This window comes from Pseudophryne corroboree, chromosome 8 (assembly GCF_028390025.1).
Source record: "Pseudophryne corroboree isolate aPseCor3 chromosome 8, aPseCor3.hap2, whole genome shotgun sequence".
NCBI classification, from domain to species: domain Eukaryota; kingdom Metazoa; phylum Chordata; class Amphibia; order Anura; family Myobatrachidae; genus Pseudophryne; species Pseudophryne corroboree.
Genome location: NC_086451.1, coordinates 189032806 through 189053911, shown reverse-complemented (window position 1 = coordinate 189053911; position 21106 = coordinate 189032806). Strand labels below are relative to the sequence as shown.

Genomic DNA, 21106 nt, shown 5'->3' with positions numbered 1-21106 from the left:
CCAGAATTCAAATATGTTTAACATATAAGGTACTGTATATAGAATCTCCCACTGTCTTTCATATTTTGTAAAAGGTAAGTCTATTTCAGCAGGTACCTAGACAAAAGAGGACATATGCATAATACAAAAGATAAGTTATAGACCAAGATAAACATAGGCTAATACAGGGGTGGAGTTCCAGTTGCCTAGAAACCCCCTTCCTCCACAGCCTGGCCAGCGGCCACTACATGCAGTATAAAGGGTAGAATAGAGCTGATGCACATGCCCAGTGGCAGATTTTCCTTACAAATCTGCCATGTGTGTGTGTCTGTGAATCGGAGTGCTCAAACTGTGTGGAGTTTGTATATTCTCCCTGTACTTGCGTGGGTTTCCTCTGGGTACTCCGGTTTTCTCCCACAATCCAAAAATATACTGTAGATTCATTGGCTCCTTACAAAATTAACCCTATTGTGAAACTGTCTGTGTACATGTGGTAGGGAATATATATTGTAAGCTCCACTGGGGCAGGGACTGATGTGAATGGCCAAGTATTCTCTGTAAAGCACTGCAGAATATGTGTGTGCTATATAAATAAATGGTAATAAATAAATAATAAATAATTGTACCAGAGAAAGAATCTGGTAAGTGGCTTACCATGATCATGGCCTGCATATGTCTGAAGACTATTATAGAAACTGGACTGTGGGGTACACTATAGCTTGTTACATGCTGATTATGCATCCTTCATGTGCTGGGGACAATCTCTCTAAAATGAAACCCTTGGGAACCCCCCTCCAAAAATCCTTTGTTTGCCCCTAATAAACTAGTCCCTGGTAATTGTAACAAACCTGTAAACTCAATTAGGGCCGTAACTAGGTGTGTGCATGGAGTGTGTCACCACACATAGCACTGCATGGTGGGGGGAGCTGTTGGTGGCACTTTTCAATTATCTATTTTAATTACTTTCACTTGCAGCTTCCCCCCTCTTTGAAGCCCAGCATCCTACACCCACCCCTTCTGTCACTAATACCTATACAACATTCATGAACTTAACTTGAGATCTCCTTGTTGTTCAGTCACACTGTCCTTTATTACATTTCAAGATGCTGACAGGGACCGATTGCCTGTGGCATTGCAGTCAGACATTCTTCATTGAGCTATCTGTCCTTGTGTAGAAAGGTAGAGAATTCTAAGCTAGAGGATTCTGTTTAAAGCTTACAGATGGGTCCTCCATTATCTTGGCTGATTATGTGCCTAGACGGAGGTTTAGTCACGCCTAGGCGATAGCTTAGGTTGCTGAGTTTAATCACGGACAGGCGGGTTGAGGCACGATTACATACTCAACATGCAATACACATCACCACCACTGGGTGGCTAATGCTCCACTAATCCAGTACTTTAGTTTGAATAGCAGCGGATTGATCTACATTGCAAGCTCTGGCAAATGGTCAGTGACAACTAATGTTAATATACAGTCCTGTACTTGCAACTGTACACACACAGGGGGACCAATGGTCAGACGGACTGCAAACAAATGTGTTAAAACACTTGTGTATGCAGAAGCAAGTAATGTGTGAAAGGAATAATGTAGCTCATTGACTTTAAGGTATGTAGAGTGCACTAAATATTGTGTTTTGTATATGAGCGTCTGAGTCCCCTAACGGCATAAACGAACCCCAATAGGAAAGAATATCTGCTTGCATTACTTTTACACATGAACTTGTGTATCTTTCATGCAGCGATGTGGGCAATCGGGGTACATCTGCTGGAGTGTCTGATTCCACTATCTAAAATACACAGCGGTAATGAGCACCCGTAGACATACTGTACCAATAAATATAAATGAGTGTATCCTGACGCAATCAACTGTTCGAGCAACACAGTACTGTAGATCATCGGCGATAGGAAATCTGTGTTGTACTTTATGAGAAGAGATCACTGCTACTGTACCATTTACACACCTACTGTATCTATCAAAGCGACTGCAGTTCTCTGTGTGATTTTCATATACAGTATACTGTAGTATTGTGTTGTACATTTATTGTAACCTGACCTCCCTCCCTGTCTACTGCTTGAACTGTGCAGGCTCACAGGGGGGAAGGGGGCATGGGATGGGGGTAGGGCATGGCGGTGGAAAATACTGTGTTCAAAGAAAAGTCATAATCAAAACCAAGGGGAACTGATGTCCTGGGTGCAAGATGAACAATGTGGGACACCTGGGACGCACGCCATCTGGAACGCACGACATCTGAGACGCATGATGTCTGAGATGTTCACTGTGATTGTGATACAGTATATGATGGCTGCCAGGAACTGTCCATATTCTGTGGGGGAGCTCCATCTCCTCATTTGCTGGTGGGACAGAGCTCTCGCCAGCAACGAGGAGAAGGTTAGGGCATACCGGTGGGCATGCAGGGAGATCCTCCGGAAGTACAACCGAAGTAGGACCGCGAGGTCACTCCAAAGGCGGTAGAGTGACCTTGTCCGGAGGACCCCAAGGCGCCTGCAGGCCATTCATGACTGCAAGTACAGTACATTAGATTACTGTACTTTAAGTTACTGTAATTACAGCTACTGTATAAAACAGGTCTGCTGTAGAAGCAGGTATCCGATCTATACAGTACCTGTGGTAAGCAAATGGTTAAACAAGGTTCAAACGTTAACCAGGGTTAAAAGATCAATTATTTTAGACATTTTTCCAATTTTTTTTGCATTTACTATCCATGTCAAAAATGACACTGCCTAGGTCGACACCCCTTCGGTTGACACCTACTAGTTGACACCAGATATAGGTTGACATGGCAAAAGGTGACATGAGTTTTTTAAATTGTTTTTTTTTTTTAAACTTGTTTATACAGTTCTTTACGATCCACCAGGACTATGATTGTGAATAGTAACCTGTGCCGACCACAGCGAGGCATCTTGCCCGAAGCATGGCGAGGGGACATGGGGCACTAATTGGGGTTCCCGTTCACTTTACGAAGGAAACGACACCCAAAAAACATAAAGTCGACCTTGACGCCTTTCCACAAATTGGGGTTACATTTTTTTTTCAAACATTGAGTGTCGCCCTTTTACTGTCGACCAAATGACTGTCTATCTTTTTAACGTCTGCAGTATCTTCTTTAACCTACAGTATCTTCTGCAACCATAGCAGCATTACTGTTTGCCTTAATGTACTGTAAATGACAGTCAGGTGCTGTATGGTGAGGTTCTAAGGGGCATTCATGTTGCAGATTGTGTTTCAGATACTGTAAGGGCTTTACTGTGGTACAGTACAGTAGAATGTATTCTAAGGGCATTACTGTGGTACAGTATAATGTATTCTAAGGGTATTACTGTGGCACAGTAGAATATATTCTAAGGGCATTACTGTGGCAGATTGTATTGTAAGGGAGATTTGTGTTTCAGATAGTATTCTAAGGGACATTACTGTGGCAGAATGTATTCTAAGGGGCGTTACTGTGGCAGAAATTATTTTAAGGGACATTACTGTGGCCTAATGTGTTATGAGTTGCATTACTCTTCCATAATGTGTTAAAAGGTCCATGACTGTGGCAGATCTCTACTTTGTGACATAATGTGAATATACTACTGAACTACTGTGATGTACAATAACATGAATAAGGTGCTCTACTGTGTGACACAACGTGAATCAAGGGCAGTACTGTGACATGAATAAACTGCATTACAGTGGCCTGACGTGAATAAATTGCATTACTGTGACGTGACGTGACGTGACGTGAGATGCGGCTGCTGGCCGGCTGGCTTTTCTATCATGCATTGCTGTTATTAATCTGCTACATTATCATGCATGCACTGGCAATATTGTCTGTATATGTATCAAGGGCTCCAGCCCATGCAGTCTCTAATGGTTAAGTAAACCAATGTGGTGGCTGGCCACACCCGTATGCCCGTACCCTACCACTGCATGCACTGGCAATATTGACTGTATATATATCAAGGGCTCCAGCCCATGCAGTCTCTAATGGTTAGGTAAACCAATGTGGGGGCTGGTTGCACCCATATGCCCGTACCCTACCACTGCATTCCCCTGGTAGGCCCTTCATGCCCCAGTCCAACACTGAGTGCAAGGGAAGGGGAGTTTCTTCCCGGGGTAAGAGTGAATTTGTGAGGGGGATACAGGGCTGGCAATGCATGAATCAACCTGTGGGCTGTGTGGTGTAGGAAGGAGAGATACTGTACTGCATACTGTATATTTTATACTGGATAATTTATACACTACAGCGTCACCTATGGTACTGTTACATTTTTTATTAACAGTACTACCGCCGCCCCAGGCTGATGAGGAGGAGCCAGGCCCCAGCAAGTAAGCACACTACTCTCCGATTTCTGCCTCGCTTCCCAATGGTATTGTGTAAAACAATTTTGGTGCTACTGTCTTCATTACACTACTGTATATGTGTCCTGGATACTGTACAGTACATGTTACAAATTGACAGCTTCACGTATGATACTGTTATTTCTGCTGCGGGGTACACTGGGCTCCACAAGGATTAACATTGGGGGTGTAGAGTAGGATCTTGATCCGAGGCACCAACAGGCTCAAAGCTTTGACTGTTCCCAAGATGCACAGCACCACCTCCTCTATAACCTCACCTCTGTGCACAGGAGCTCAGTTTGTAAGTTGGTGCCATGCAGTAAGCAGGAATATAAGAAAAGCTAATTTCAGAAGAAAGAATATCTGAAGACTTTAAGGGCTGCAGCAGTGTTAGATGTCAGTCAGACATCCCCTGCTGCAGCTCCATCACTCCTCCAGCAGTGCTGTACACTCCCGCACCCTGGTTGCCGGGTCACTGCAGCGGAGGCTCCGGTGTTCTTCATACGTTAGTCACACACTCGCCGCTGTCTCCCGGATCGCGTGGCTACATTAGAAGGGAAGGTAAGGGGTCTCTTTGGCCCACTGTACTCGCGATCCAGCACGGCCGTGGATACTGTAAAGGGCAGTCGCTCCACTAGCCTCCGTGACACAGGGCACAGGTATGGTTTTTGTCTCTGGGAAAAACCTTTTCATTACAGCCCACAGTGCCCGGTGGGGAAGCCAGCAGGGCGATAAGGCGTGACTCTAGCCCCTCCTCCAGCCCCAGGGCGCCATTTGGGTAAATGTTCCCGCCCTGGAGCTGCATGTATATCTCCCTCACTCCCGGTCAGCTGCCATTACACGGAGCTGCGCTGTTCCTGGGACTGCTGGGGCAAATCCTCCTCTGTAAAGCCGCCTGCTCGCCAACGCTGTGCATTTTACAGGACACTTAAGTATTCTACCGGTCAGTGGACAGTGTTAGTTAAGAAAGAGTGCATACAGTCAGGGTTATGTGGTACGAACACTGTGATATACATCCAGTACTTACTGTGTTTTGTTATGTCTACTGTTTACATATATATATATATATATATTGAGCATTTACCAATATATATATATATATATATATATATATATATATAAAATCTACATAGCTATACTGAGTATCACTTTGTATTGCTAGTCCAGTGCAGTCTTATTTGGAATAACTTCTGCATTGTACATTTGGGACTATATGTGTGTGTGTGCATGTAGCTGCTGCGTGGTTTCCATCTCGTGTATTTCACTCAGCTTGTAACCTGAGGGGGCTAAGTGCGTCAGGTTTAGGTATAGGTAACTCACAAGATATGGTATAGGTATTTCACAAGATATACTTATTGTGTATTTCTCTAACGTCCTAGTGGATGCTGGGGACTCCGTAAGGACCATGGGGAATAGACTGGCTCCGCAGGAGACTGGGCACTCTACAGAAAGATTAGGTACTATCTGGTGTGCACTGGCTCCTCCCTCTATGCCCCTCCTCCAGACCTCAGTTAGAATCTGTGCCCGGCAAGAGCTGGGTGCTCCTAGTGGGCTCTCCTGAGCCTGCTAGTAAAAGAAAGTATTTGTTAGGTTTTTTATTTTCAGTGAGCTTCTGCTGCCAACAGACTCACTGCTACGAGGGACTGAGGGGAGAGAAGCAAACCTACCTATCTGCAGCTAGGTTGCACTTCTTAGGCTATTGGACACCATTAGCTCCAGAGGGTTTGAACACAGGCATCTGTCCTCGATCGTCCGTTCCCGGAGCCGCGCCGCCGTCCCCCTTGCAGAGCCAGAAGAACAGAAGCTTGAAGACGGTGAAATCGGCGGCAGAAGACTCCTGTCTTCATTTAAGGTAGCGCACAGCACCGCAGCTGTGCGCCATTGCTCCCAGCACACTTTCACACTCCGGTCACTGTAGGGTGCAGGGCGCTGGGGGGGGGGGGGGGGGGCAATTGAAGTACCTTTTTGGCATAAAATACATATATACAGTCAGGCACTATATATGTGTAAAAACCCCCGCCATTTTTTCACACAGTAAGCGGGACAGAAGCCCGCCGCTGAGGCCTTCTTCCTCAGCACACCAGCGCCATTTTCTCTTCACAGCTCCGCTGGAAGCAGCTCCCCAGGCTCTCCCCTGCAGTATCCAGGTACAAGAAGGGTAAAAAAGAGAGGGGGGGGCACATAAATCTAGGCGCAAAAGACATAAAATCGGCAGCTATTGGGTAATCACTTATTATAGGGAAAATCCCTGGGTTATATAGCGCTGTGGTGTGTGCTGGCATTCTCTCTCTCTCTCTGTCTCCCCAAAGGCCTTTGTGGGGTCCTGTCCTCAGTCAGAGCATTCCCTGTGTGTGTGGTGTGTGTCGGTACGGCTGTGTCGACATGTTTGATGAGGAGGGTTACATGGAGGCGGAGCAAGTGCAGATAAATGTGGTGTCGGGGCCGACACCTGATTGGATGGATATGTGGAAGGTCTTAAATGATAATGTAAGCTCCTTGCATAAAATTTTTGATGACGCTGCAGCCTTGGGACAGCCGGGGTCTCAACCCGGGCCTGCCCAGGCGACTCAGAGGTACTCTGGATGCCTATAGCGTGCTCGATACCAAGCGTGAGTCCGTGAGCGCACGTGTCGCACCCACGGCCTAGCGTCTGCTATGCTAAGTGCGTACCATTATGGTACTCAGTGCGCCAATAGCGTACTTAGTCTGTAATAGAATATTGCTTAATGTTTAAAGGTAATAATTGACATTATCACTCCTTACATAGAAGATTGGATAAAGCTGAAGCCTTGGGACAGTCAGGGTCTCAACCCATGTCTGATCCTGCAGCTCAGAGGCCGGCAGGGTCTCATAAGCGCCCACTATCTCAGATAGTTGACACAGATGCCGACACGGAGTCCGACTCCAGTGTCGACGATGATGAGGCACATTTACAGCCTAAGATGACCAAGGCCATCCGCTACATGATTATTGCAATGAAAGATGTATTGCACATTTCAGAGGTTAACCCTGTCCCTGACAAGAGGGTGTATATGTTTGGGGAGAAAAAGCAGGCAGTGACTTTTCCCCCGTCACATGAATTAAATGAGTTATGTGAAGAAGCGTGGAGTTCCCCTGATAAGAAAGTAGTGATTTCCAAAAAATTACTGATGGCGTACCCTTTCCCGCCAACGGACAGGTTACGTTGGGAATCCTCCCCTAGGGTAGACAAGGCGTTGACACGCTTATCTAAGAAGGTGGCCCTGCCATCTCAGGATACGGCCGCCCTAAAGGATCCTGCGGATAGGAAGCAGGAAGCTATCCTGAAGTCAGTGTATACACACTCTGGTACTCTACTGAGACCAGCTATTGCTTCAGCCTGGATGTGTAGCGCTGTAGCAGCATGGACAGATACTCTGTCAGAGGACATAGATGCCCTGGACAGGGATACTGTTTTGCTAACCCTGGGCCATATAAAAGACGCCGTCTTATATATGCGGGATGCCCAGAGGGAAATTTGCCTGCTGGGCTCTAGAATTAATGCAATGTCCATTTCTGCCAGGAGGGTCTTATGGACTCGGAAATGGACAGGGGATGCCGATTCTAAAAAACACATGGAGGTTTTGCCTTATAAGGGTGAGGAATTGTTTGGGGACGGTCTCTCGGACCTCGTGTCCAAAGCGACAGCTGGAAAGTCGACTTTCTTGACTCAGGTTTCCTCACAGCCTAAGAAAGCACCGTATTATCAAATGCAGTCCTTTCGTTCTCAGAGAATCAAGAAGGTAAGAGGTGCATCCTTTCTTGCCAGAGGCAGGGGTAGAGGAAAGAAGCTGCACCATGCAGCTAGTTCCCAGGAACAAAAGTCCTCCCCGGCATCCATAAAGTCCACCGCATGACGCTGGGGCTCCACAGGCGGAGCTAAGTGCGGTGGGAGCGCTTCTAAGAAAATTCAGCAACCAGTGGGTTCGCTCGCAAGTGGATCCCTGGGCTGTACAAATTGTATCTCACGGATACAAGCTGGAATTCGAAGTGACTCCCCCTCACCGTTACCTAAAATCAGCCTTGCCAGCTTCCCCCACGGAAAGGGAGGTAGTGCTGGCGGCAATTCACAAGCTGTACCTCCAGCAAGTGATAATAATGGTCCCCCTCCTTCAACAGGGAAGGGGTTACTATTCCACAATGTTTGTGGTACCGAGACCGGACGGTTCGGTAAGACCCATTCTGAATTTAAAATCCTTGAACATTTATATGAAAAAATTCAAGTTCAAAATGGAATCGCTCAGAGCGGTCATTGCAAGCCTGGAAGAGGGGGATTTTATGGTATCTCTGGACATCAAGGATGCTTACTTGCATGTCCCCATTTATCCACCTCACCAGGAGTACCTCTGGTTTGTGGTACAGGACTGTCATTACCAGTTCCAGACGTTGCCGTTTGGCCTGTCCACGGCACCGAGAATATTTACCAAGGTAATGGCGGAAATGATGGTACTCCTTCGGAAGCAAGGAGTTACAGTTATCCCGTACTTGGACGATCTCCTCATAAAGGCGAAGTCCAGGGAGCAGTTGTTGATCAGCGTAGCACACTCTCAGGAAGTGTTGCAACAGCACGGTTGGATTCTGAATATTCCAAAGTCGCAGCTGATTCCTACGACGCGTCTGCCCTTCCTGGGCATGATTCTGGACACAGAACAGAAGAAGGTGTTTCTCCCAGCGGAGAAGGCACAGGAGTTAGTGACTCTGGTCAGGGACCTCCTAAAACCAAAACAGGTGTCGATGCATCACTGCAAGCGAGTCCTGGGAAAGATGGTGGCCTCATACGAAGCCATTCCCTTCGGCAGGTTCCATGCGAGGATCTTTCAGTGGGATTTGTTGGACAAGTGGTCCGGATCGCATCTTCAGATGCATCAGCTGATCACTGTCCCCGAGGGCCAGGGTGTCTCTTCTGTGGTGGCTGCAGAGTGCTCATCTTCTCGAGGGCCGCAGGTTCGGCATACAGGACTGGGTCCTGGTGACCACGGATGCAAGCCTCCGCGGATGGGGGGCAGTCACTCAGGGAAGAAACTTCCAAGGGCTGTGGTCAAGTCAGGAGACTTGTCTGCACATAAATATACTGGAACTAAGGGCCATATACATTGCCCTGAGTCAAGCGGAGCCCCTGCTTCGAGACCAACCAGTGCTGATTCAGTCAGACAACATCACGGCGGTCGCCCATGTAAACCGCCAGGGCGGCACAAGAAGCAGGGTGGCAATGGCGGAAGCCACAAAGATTCTTCGTTGGGCGGAGAATCACGTGCAAGCACTGTCAGCAGTGTTCATTCCGGGAGTGGACAACTGGGAAGCAGACTTCCTCAGCAGACACGACCTCTACCCGGAGGAGTGGGGACTTCATCAAGAAGTCTTCACACAGATTACAAATCGATGGGAACTGCCACAGGTGGACATGATGGCGTCCCGCCTCAATAAAAAGCTAAAAAGATATTGCGCCAGGTCAAGGGACCCTCACGCGATAGCTGTGAACGTGGTAGTGACACCGTGGGTGTTCCAGTCGGTATATGTGTTTCCTCCTCTTCCTCTCATACCCAAGGTACTGAGAATAGTAAGAAAAAGAGGAGTGACAACAATACTCATCGTTACGGATTGGCCAAGAAGGACTTGGTACCCAGAACTACAAGAGATGATCACAGAGGACCCATGGCCTCTGCCTCTCAGACAGGACCTGTTGCAACAGGGGCCCTGTCTGTTCCAAGACTTACCGCGGCTGCGTTTGACGGCATGGCGGTTGAACGCCGGATCATAATGGAAAAGGGCATCCCGGATGAAGTGATTCCTACGCTGATAAGAGCTAGGAAGGATGTGACAGCTTAGCATTATCACCGTATATGGCGAAGATATGTTGCTTGGTGTGAGGCCAGGATGGCCCCTACAGAGAAATTCCAGCTGGGTCGATTTCTGCACTTCCTACAGTCAGGTGTGACTATGGGCCTAAAATTAGGGTCCATAAAGGTCCAGATTTCGGCCCTATCCATTTTCTTTCAAAAAGAACTGGCTTCACTGCCTGAGGTTCAGACGTTTGTAAAGGGAGTGCTGCATATTTAGCCCCTTTTTGTGCCACCAGTGGCACCTTGGGATCTTAACGTTGTGTTGGATTTCCTGAAATCCCACTGGTTTGAGCCACTTAAGACCGTGGAACTAAAGTATCTCACGTGGAAAGTGGTCATGCTGTTGGCCTTAGCATCGGCTAGGCGTGTGTCAGAATTGGCGGCTTTGTCATGTAAAAGCCCCTATCTGATCTTCCATATGGACAGGGCAGAATTGCGGACTCGTCCCCAATTTCTCCCAAAGGTGGTATCATCGTTTCATTTGAACCAACCTATTGTGGTGCCTTCGGCTACTCGTGACTTGGAGGACTCCAAGTTGCTGGACGTAGTCCGGGCTTTGAAAATATGTTTTCAGAACGGCTGGAGTCAGGAAAACTGACTCGCTGTTTATTCTGTATGCACCCAATAAACTGGGTGCTCCTGCTTCAAAGCAAACTATTGCTCGCTGGATCTGTAGCACGATTCAGCTGGCTCATTCTGCGTCTGGATTGCCGCATCCAAAATCAGTGAAAGCCCATTCCACAAGGAAGGTGGGCTCTTCTTGGGCGGCTGCCCGAGGGGTCTCGGCTTTACAGCTTTGCCGAGCGGCTACTTGGTAGGGTTCAAACACTTTTGCAAAGTTCTACAAGTTTGATACCCTGGCTGAGGAGGACCTTGTGTTTGCTCATTCGGTGCTGCAGAGTCATCCGCACTCTCCCGCCCGTTTGGGAGCTTTGGTATAATCCCCATGGTCCTTACGGAGTCCCCAGCATCCACTAGGACGTTAGAGAAAATAAGAATTTACTCACCGGTAATTCTATTTCTGGTAGTTCGTAGTGGATGCTGGGCGCCCGTCCCAAGTGCGGACTTTCTGCAATACGTGTATATAGTTATTGCTTAATAAGGGTTATTGTTATGAGCCATCCGTTGAGTGATGCTCAGTTGTTGTTCATACTGTTAACTGGGTAAGGTTATCACAAGTTGTATGGTGTGATTGGTGTGGCTGGTATGAGTCTTACCCTGGATTCAAAAATCCTTTCCTTTTAATGTTAGCTCTTCCGGGCACAGTTTCCCTAACTGAGGTCTGGAGGAGGGGCATAGAGGGAGGAGCCAGTGCACACCAGATAGTACCTAATCTTTCTTTAGAGTGCCCAGTCTCCTGCGGAGCCCGTCTATTCCCCATGGTCCTTACGGAGTCCCCAGCATCCACTACGGACTACGAGAAATAGAATTACCGGTGAGTAAATTCTTATTTATTTATGAAGACAAAAAGATATATCTTGTTAGACAGAAGGAGACAAAGAAGGTAATCAGATGTGCAAAGGCACAAGCTGAGGAGAAAATGGCCCAGTCAGTGGGTAAAGGAGGCAAAACTTTTTTTAGGTATATAAGCGAAAATAGAAAAACAAAAGGCGGAATTATAAAACTAAAGACGGACACTGGGAGTCTTGTTGAAGGAGACAATTTAATAGCAGATCATCTTAATGATTATTTTTGCTCAGTATTTACTACTGAAAGAGAGGGGAAGGGGCCACAGTTAAGTTGCAGGGATATTCAGGAAAATGAAACAAGTACATTTACAGAGGAGAAGGTCCTAACAACAGAACTCTCAAAGCTGAAAGTGGACAAATCTATGGGGCCAGATGGGATACATCCAAGGATACTAAAAGAACTTAAAGAGGTGCTGGTAGCACCATTGACAGAATTATTCAACCAGTCATTAGCTACAGGAGTAATTCCAGGGGACTGGAAAAGAGCAAACGTAGTCCCACTGCACAAAAGTGGAAGCAAGGAAGAGGCAAACAACTACAGACCAGTGAGTCTTACATCAGTAGTAGGGAAATTGATGGAAACACTCTTAAAAGAAAGAGTTGTAGATTATCTCAAATCCGGCAATTTACTGGATCCCAAACAGCATGGATTCACTGGGGGGAGATCATGTCAAACAAATCTTATTGACTTTTTTGATTGTGTGACTAAAGTGATGGATAAAGGTGGAGCCATGGATATAGCTTATCTAGACTTTAGTAAGGCTTTTGACACGGTTCCACATCGCAGACTGCTAAATAAACTTGAAAGTTTGGGATTGGATATTAGGATTATTGAATGGATAAAATCTTGGTTGAAGGATAGAAAACAGAGAGTTGTGGTAAATGGAGTGCATTCACAGGAGGGAAATGTTACCAGTGGAGTACCCCAGGGATCTATACTTGGACAAGTGCTTTTTAATATCTTTATTGGTGACATTGCAAATGGCATTAAAGGGAAAGTATGCCTTTTTGCAGATGACACAAAGGTATGCAACAGGGTAGACACGCCAGGTGGGGTAAAACAAATGATTGAGGATCTAGGTAGACTAGAGGAATGGTCAAGAGTCTGGCAATTACAGTTTAATGCCAAAAAATGCAAAATCATGCACTTGGGTCTCAAAAATCCTAAAGCTAAATACAGTATTAATGGCACTATACTGGAAACTACTGAAGAGGAAAGGGATCTAGGAGTCACTATTTCAGATGACTTAAAGGCAGGTAAGCAATGTAACAAGGCAATGAGGAAGGCTAGTCAGATGCTTGGCTGCATTGGGAGAGGAATCAGCAGCAGAAAGAAAGAAGTAATAATGCCACTGTATAGGTCATTGGTACGGCCTCATCTAGAATACTGTATTCAGTTCTGGAGGCCATATCTTCAAAAGGATATTAATACATTAGAAACTGTACAAAGGAGGGCAACTAAAATGGTGCATGGCTTACATCACAAAACATACCCAGAAAGACTAAGAAATCTCAATATGTATAGTTTGGAGCAGAGAAGGGAAAGGGGGGACATGATAGAAACTTTCAAATATATCAAGGGTTTTAGCAAAGTCCAGGAGGGAAACATTCTCCAAATGAAGAGAAGCAATAGGACACGAGGACATGCACTGAGACTGGAGGGGGGGAGGTTCAGGGGAAATTTGCGGAAAAATTATTTCACAGAAAGGGTAGTGGACAAGTGGAATAGCCTCCCATCAGAGGTGGTAGAGGCTAAGACAGTAGAGCAATTTAAACATGCATGGGATAGACATAAGGATATCCTTACAAAGAAATAAGGATCAAATAAGGTTAGAGATAAAAATAATATATAAAAAAAAAAAAAGGGGCAGACTAGATGGGCCAAGTGGTTCTTATCTGCCGACAAATTCTATGTTTCTATTTTTTCTTTGTGATTTATAGTCACCATATATCTCTTGGATTCCCGGTTTGTGCTGACACACTGCACTGGGAGTTCTTGCTAGGTATATTGCTGCTACTATTGTACTGGGTTGCCTGATTTTGAGCTTATCATTATGTCAGCTACACGGGGCAACGGATCTCTGGCTTCTCCCACATTGCGTGGTGGTGATGCTGCAGACACTTTTGGGGACAACATGGCAGCAGAGAGTTCAGGTTCAGGGGGTTTCTTATCTCCCAGTGGGTCTGTAGCACCGGTGGCCACTAATGACCCACCTTGGGCTACCATCTCCACGTTATTAAATATGCTGGTAACAAAACTGTGGGACCTCCTATGCCAGTTCAGCAGTTTATGGTCCCTGCAGTCAATCCGCAATGGGCAGATCAAATTTCATCTCCGTTACAGCACTTGAACCGATCACTGACTAAAAATAAGTCTCACTCTCACCCGCCTAGGACTAAGAAGTCTTCTAAACAGACCGATATGTCTTTACAATCCACCGCTGTTTCGGACACATCCTCTGAGGAGGATGGCGCCATATACTGACCCGACAGACACTGACTCAGATGCTTCGGATGGGGAAGGGAAGTCACTGGTGGATGTCCCTGATTTGATTGAGGCTATCAGGCTCATTCTTCAGGTCTCTGATGATCCTGAGCCTGAGGCTGTCTCTAAAAATCCGGACAGATTTAAACGTAAGAAGGTGGTTAAACAAGTTTTACCTCATTCTCAACACCTGACTGACATAAGTCAGGAATCCTGGGAAAATCTGGGAACAAAATTCACACCGCATAAGAGACTGTTGGCTCGGTATCCTCTCTCTGCATAGCTATGTAAGAATTGGGAAACTCCGCCTGTAGATTCTCATGTTGAACGCATGGTAGTTTCCTCAGCTCTGCCAGTGACTACCGTCACCTCTCTGAAGGAACCGATGGATAGATGTGTGGAGGGTTGTTTGAAAGTGATTTACACCCAAGCGGGGGCTGTGCATAGACCAACCATTGCAGCAACATGGGCTGCTGAAGCTGTTGAAGCATGGGCTCAGGAGCTGGAGGTGGAGCTACTTTCCAACGCTTCTGATCATGCCAGACAATGTCTCTCATATATTGCCACAGCTTCTCTTTACCTTAAGGAGGCAGCTTCTGATGCCGGGGTGCTGGCGGCCAAAGCTGCCACTACGTCCATCTTGCCTCGACGTATCCTTTGGTTGAAATCCTGGATTCTAAGAAAACCCTGGAGGTGCTTCCTTTTAAGGGACATATTCTTTTTGGAGAAGACCTCAATAAGATTGTGGCTGACCTGGCTTGTGCTATAACAGCTTGCCTACCAAGTACGGCTCCTTCCGCACAGAATGCTAAAAGTACTTTCTCTCGGCCCTTTCGTCCTCCAGGTAAAGCAAAAGGTCAGGCCTACCCGAAACGAGCTTGTACTTCCAAATCTGCCAAGCCCAGACCAAAGCGGGCCTGGACTGCCCATCAGCCAGCTTCCAAAACTGACAAGCCTGCCGCATTGTGGGGCAGGCCTTCCCCTGGGGGATCCCAGGGTGGGAGGCCGGCTTCTAGGTTTTGCCTGGGAATGGTTGAAGACCACTTCCGATGCCTGGGTAAGTGAAGTCGTCACTCGAGGTTACGCTGTATCCTTCAAGAAACGTCCCCCTCATCGATTTTGCCTGACAGATGTCCCGTTGGACCCGATAAACATTCTGGAACTGCGGGCGGTGTTCAATGCTCTGACCCTAGCCCAGCATTTGATACAGAACAGACCTGTTCATGTACAATCGGACAACGCCACTATGGTGGCATACATCAATCATCAAGGCAGCACTTGAAGCCGCATGGCAATGAGAGAAGTATCACGGATTCTTCAGTGGGCAGAACGCCATCTACCGCCATATCCGAATTGTTCATTCCGGGAGTCCTAAACTGGGAAGCGGACTTTCTCAGTCGTCAGGATGTACACGTCGGGGAGTGAAACCTCCATCCGGAGGTCTTTCAACTTCTCGGCGACAAGTGGGGACTTCAAGATGTGGACCTGATGGTGTCTCTACACAATCTCAAGGTTTCGGTCTTCGGAGCAAGGACAAGGAATCCTCAAGCAGCGTTCGTGGACGCTCTTGCAATTCCATGTCACTATCTGCTGCCGTACGTGTTCCCTACTGTGTCACTCCTGGCCAGAGTAATACGGAAGTTCAAGCAAGAAGGAGTAAAACCTACTTCTGATCGCTCCAGAGTGGCCCAGATGGCACTGGTTCTCCAATCTACAGGGCCTCTCGCTAGGTCGTCCCCTTCTACTTCAACAATGACCAGACCTCCTCGTTCAGTCTGAGGGCCAAGGGTTTTTCTGAGGCGGTCGTTCAAACTATGTTGAAGGCCCGTAAGCCGGCTTCTGCTCGGATTTACCATAGGAATTCTTACTTTACTTGGTGCACGTCTCATAATCATGACGTTTTCAAGTTTAGTACGGCCAAACTGTAGGCCTTCCTACAACAGGGCCTGGACTTAGGCCTTCATCTGGCCTCCCTCAACGTTCACATTTCTGCCTTGTTGGTTTAGTTTCAAAGAAAGATTGATGCCCTACCTGATGTTCATACCTTCACTCAGGCCATGTTGCAGATTCAGCCTCCTTATGTACCATCTGTGGCCCCTTGGGATCTGTCTTGGTTCTAGAGGCCTTGCAAGAGTCTCCATTTGAACTTCTTGTGTCTACAGACCTTAAGTTGCTTTCACTTAAGGTTTTGTTTTTGCTTGCTATCGCTTCAGCTAGAAGGGTATCGGATATAGGTGCCTTATCCTGTAAGTCCCCCAATCTGATATTTCACCGTGACCGGGCGGTTCTTAGAATGCGTCCGGGTTATTTACCCAAGGTGGTGTCTTCCTTCCACCTTAACCAGGAGATTGTGGTTCCGGCCTTTAATTCTCCTGAGTTGTCATCTAAAGAGCGGTCTTTGGATGTGGTACGGGCTCTCCGTATCTATGTGAAGAGAACCGCCTCCATTCGGAAATCTGATTCTCTTTTTGCACTGTTTGGTTTTCACAAACGTGGCTGGCCTGCTAACAAGCAGACTTTGGCCAGATGGATTAGAATGGTGATTGCACATGCTTACGTACAGGCTGGCTTTCCAGATCCTGCTACCATTAGAGCCCATTCTACTTGGTCTGTCGGACCTTCCTGGGTGGCCCGCCGTGGTGCGACCCTTGAACAATTGTGCAAGGTGGCTACGTGGTCCTCAGTGAACACGTTCATTAGGTTCTATGCCTTCGATACTTCCACCTCCCTGGATGCTTCCTTTGGATGCCATGTTCTTGTTCCCGCTACAGTGCGTCCCCTCCCATAAGGAACTGCTTTAGGACATCCCCAATGTTAATCCTTGTGGAGCCCAGTGTACCCCGCAGCAGAAAACGTGATTTATGGTAAGAACTTACCGTTGTTAAATCTTTCTGCGAGGTACACTAGGCTCCACAAGGCGCCCACCATGACACACTTGGCTTCTTTGGGTTGGTATGGCATTAGCCGCTGACACCCTCTCCTGTAGTGAGTGTGTGGTGTATGTGGCTACTCACGATAGTCGTCTTTGGTACCTGCCACTGCATTGGACTGGTTAACGAAACTGAGCTCCTGTGCACGGAGGCGGGGTTATAGAGGAGACGGCGCTGTGCATCTTGGGAACAGTCAAAACTTTGAGCCTGTTGGTGCCTCGGATCAAGATCCTACTCTACACCCCCGATGTTAATCCTTGTGGAGCCCAGTGTACCTCACAGAAAGAGATTTAACAACGGTAAGTTCTTACCATAAATCTCGTTTTTTTTTCCACAGCACCACCCCCACCTTCCCGTCCGCACCCACCACAGGGCCAGGAGGAGGAGGAGGCGCCGCCAGGTCCCATCTCATCCGGTAAGCACACTACTCTCCTATTTCTGCCTTGCTTCCTTGCGACTTTCATGAATTGGGATCTCGGTGTTCGAGATCCCGGTGCCGGAATCCACACACCCCTGAAAATGGCGACGACGATGGATCAAATTGGGTGGGAGACCGGCCTCTTGATCCCAACAGATGTAAGGAAGCTGGATGAAGTGAGTATACAGCCAGGGAAGGGAAAGTTAGGTTTAGGCACCACCAGGGGGGACTTATGGTTAAGCACTAAGGGGTAGGTTTAGGTTTAGGCTGCAGGAGGGAAGGTTTTGGGTTAGAGGGGAGGGGGTTACTACAATATCAGTGGTGCAAGTACAGTAGAAAATTTTTCTTAGTGGTACTGATAGTTGAAATGGGTGTGGAAATGTTTCATGAGGGGAAATGGTAACACAAAACTAGGGGAGTTGCTACATGACAATAGGGGCATGGCCATATTATGCCAGACACCATAATGCCCCTTACACATTATGCCAAACACCGTAATGCCTTCCATATTATACCACACACCGTAATGCCTATTACAGTACATATGCCACACACAGTTATGCAACTGTTAAATCCATTTAACTTACAGGGAAATGCAGTACCTTTATAATACTACAGTTCAGGCCGCTGTGGCCATTGAATGCAAACAATAATCCCTGCGATGTGAATGCACGTAGCGTACACACGCCGACACGCTATGTGCACTGTACAGCGTCATGTGTGGCTGAATACACTTCTATACCCAAACAAGAATGGAATGTGACACCAGTTGTATATGTTATGTGTCAGATTGTGTTTGGGCTGTGTCCCCGGAGGGGGCGCTAGTGGGTCAGTGGAGGTAGATGGGAGAAAACGAGGAGGCTGGATAACGTTCCTGCGCATGAGCGCAATGGTATTTTATTTGGCAGATGATATAACACAGAATGGTAGCAGAAACAATAATAACAGATGAATAAAGTCAATCACTCAGTATGATAACTGAAAGTCTATGGCAATGGATGACAGATGACTTGAGAAAATAATATCCGGTAATATATAAACAGAAGAACAAGTGTTTGTGAAATGGTTCTGGTTTGGAAACCAGTGCAGGTTTTAAAACAGGAAACTTAGGCAGCAAGGTGTAGAATGGCAAACCTGAGCAGAGGCAGGAGTCTGACTTCACAGTGCAGGTGATGAGGCACTGGCAGCAGCAAGCTGTATCACAGGTGGAGGAATGAGACACACCTGGAGTCAGTCTTCAACTGCAGGCTGAAGCACACAAGGTGGTGATGAGTGTGAAGCCTTGTTTGCAGGTTGCAGGTATTGCTGGGCCTTGAAGTTCCACGGAGCAGTGCAGAGTAACCAGGAGTACAAGTTCTTAACCAGAGAACCAGGAACACAGGAGGAACAGGAACAGATCCTTTCACATGGGTCGCTGGAGTGACACAAAGTCCAGGATGCCTGCAGACTGATCCTGCAGTCTCTTATGTACCCCATGGTGCACAGGGATTGGATGAGTGAAGGAAAGTGGGTGCGGCCAAGCACCGGATTGGCCGCAGTATACTGGCTGTTTACAGACTGTCATGGCGGCGCCCACGCTGCGGCCTAGCAGGGACGCGGCGCGCTACATGCCCGCTGTCTCAGGAGTGTTCCCAGGCCCTTGATGATGTCCCATGGCAGGGGCATAGGTGACAGGTGACCGCAGGGAGCCAGGACGGAGTCCGCAGCGGCGGACGGATGTCAGCCTGGTAAGTCGATTCCTGACAGTACCCCCTCCTTTAGGGGTGGACACCGAACACCCACGTGGTTTGGAGGGATGAGTGCTGTGGAAGACACGGACCAACCTAGGAGCATGGACATCGGACGAATTCACCCAACTTCTCTCCTCTGGGCCATAACCGGACCAATCGACCAGGTACTGGAGACGTCCATACCGACAACGGGAGTCCAGAATTTTGTTGATCTCGAATTCCACGCCCCGCTGAGTTCGAACCTTGGGACCTACTGGAAGAGTATTCTGAAAGCGGTTTAGGACTAGAGGTCTGAGGAGAGAAATATGAAAAGCGTTAGGTATACGAAGGGAAGATGGTAACTTTAATTTATAGGCCACTGGGTTGATGACTCTTTCGACAGGGTAAGGACCAATGAAGCGTGGTGCAAACTTCATGGATGGGACCCTGAGACGGAGGTTACGGGTTGATAGCCAAACCTTGTCCCCAGGTTTCAAATGGGGAACCGCACGTCTCTTGCGGTCGGCAAAGACCTTGTACCGACTGGAGGCCTTTTTGAGGGAAACGTGAATTTTTCTCCAAATAGATGAAAACTGAGTCAGAGCATTAGTGGCAGCAGGAACATCCATATGAGGGAGTTCTTGGAAATCAGGTACACGGGGATGTTGCCCATATACTGCAAAGAATGGTGTCGTTTCAGTGGCAGTATGGTATCGAAAGTTGTGGGCAAACTCGGCCCATGGGAGCAGATCGAACCAGTCATCCTGGGAAGATGAAACATATAATCTTAAAAAAGTCTCAAGTTCTTGATTGACCCTCTCTGTCTGCCCATTCGTCTGAGGATGGTATGAAGATGAAAACTTCAGTTTGACCTGCATGGCAGAACAGAGAGCCCTCCAAAACCTCGCTACAAACTGTACCCCCCGGTCAGATATTATTTCAGAGGGTAAACCATGTAAGCGGAAAATCTCCCGTAGGAAGATTTGGGCAAGTTTTGGGGCAGAAGGGAGACCCTGGAGAGGAACAAAATGAGCCATCTTGGTGAATCTGTCCACTACAACCCAAATGGTATTATGTCCTTGAGAAGGAGGAAGGTCGGTGATAAAATCCATGGACAGGTGTGACCAGGGACGACTAGGGATAGACAGTGGTTGTAACTGACCTGCTGGAGACTGACGAGGAGTCTTGTGCTGCACACATTTAGGACAGGATGCCACGAAATCCTGGATGTCCATTTTCATCTTTGGCCACCAATATGTAGCAGAAAGGAACTTGAAGGTCTTCAGGACCCCAGGATGGCCAGTGAACTTGGATTGATGGGCCCAAGATAGCAACTTGGGACGGAGATCTGGGGAAACAAAAGTCTTACCAGGAGGAGGAGCTGGGGAGACTTGAGATGCAGCGAAAACCACGGGACTCAGGATGGAATGTGGCACTGAGTCAGATGTTCCTTCTTCAGATTCCATGGATCGGGATAACGCGTCGGCTTTCACATTCTGCGAACCTGGGCGGAAATGAAGCTTGAAATTAAAACGTGAGAAAAACATAGCCCATCTGGACTGGCGAGGGTTAAGGCACTGAGCTGCCTTTAAATATAGCAGGTTTTTATGATCCGTGTAGATATTAAACGGATGTTTGGCCCCTTCTAGGAGATATCTCCATTCCTCGAGAGCCAGCTTGATCGCCAGTAGTTCTTGATCTCCCACGGAGTAGTTAGCTTCTGCAGGAAGAAACTTTCGAGAATAAAATCCACAAGGGTGGACTTTCCCATCAGATCCCTTCTGGGAGAGAACAGCTCCAACCCCAACTGTAGAGGCATCTACCTCTAACTCGAATGGTCTGTTGACATCTGGCTGAGACAGCACTGGAGCAGACATAAAGGCTAGCTTGATCTTCTGGAAGGCTGCCAAGGCTTC

The 21106-nt window shown here is 47.4% G+C and overlaps 1 long non-coding RNA gene across 1 annotated transcript in view; it reads left to right on the top strand.

The window, feature by feature from the left end:
* Positions 1–4261: 4261 nt before the first annotated feature.
* Positions 4262–21106, top strand: part of LOC134947594 (uncharacterized) — a 69921-nt gene continuing 53076 nt past the window's right edge. Inside the window, exons 1-2 of the long non-coding RNA XR_010182642.1 lie at positions 4262–4309; positions 17401–17478. This is a non-coding gene — a long non-coding RNA (uncharacterized LOC134947594). The remainder of the gene's footprint in view (positions 4310–17400; positions 17479–21106) is intronic.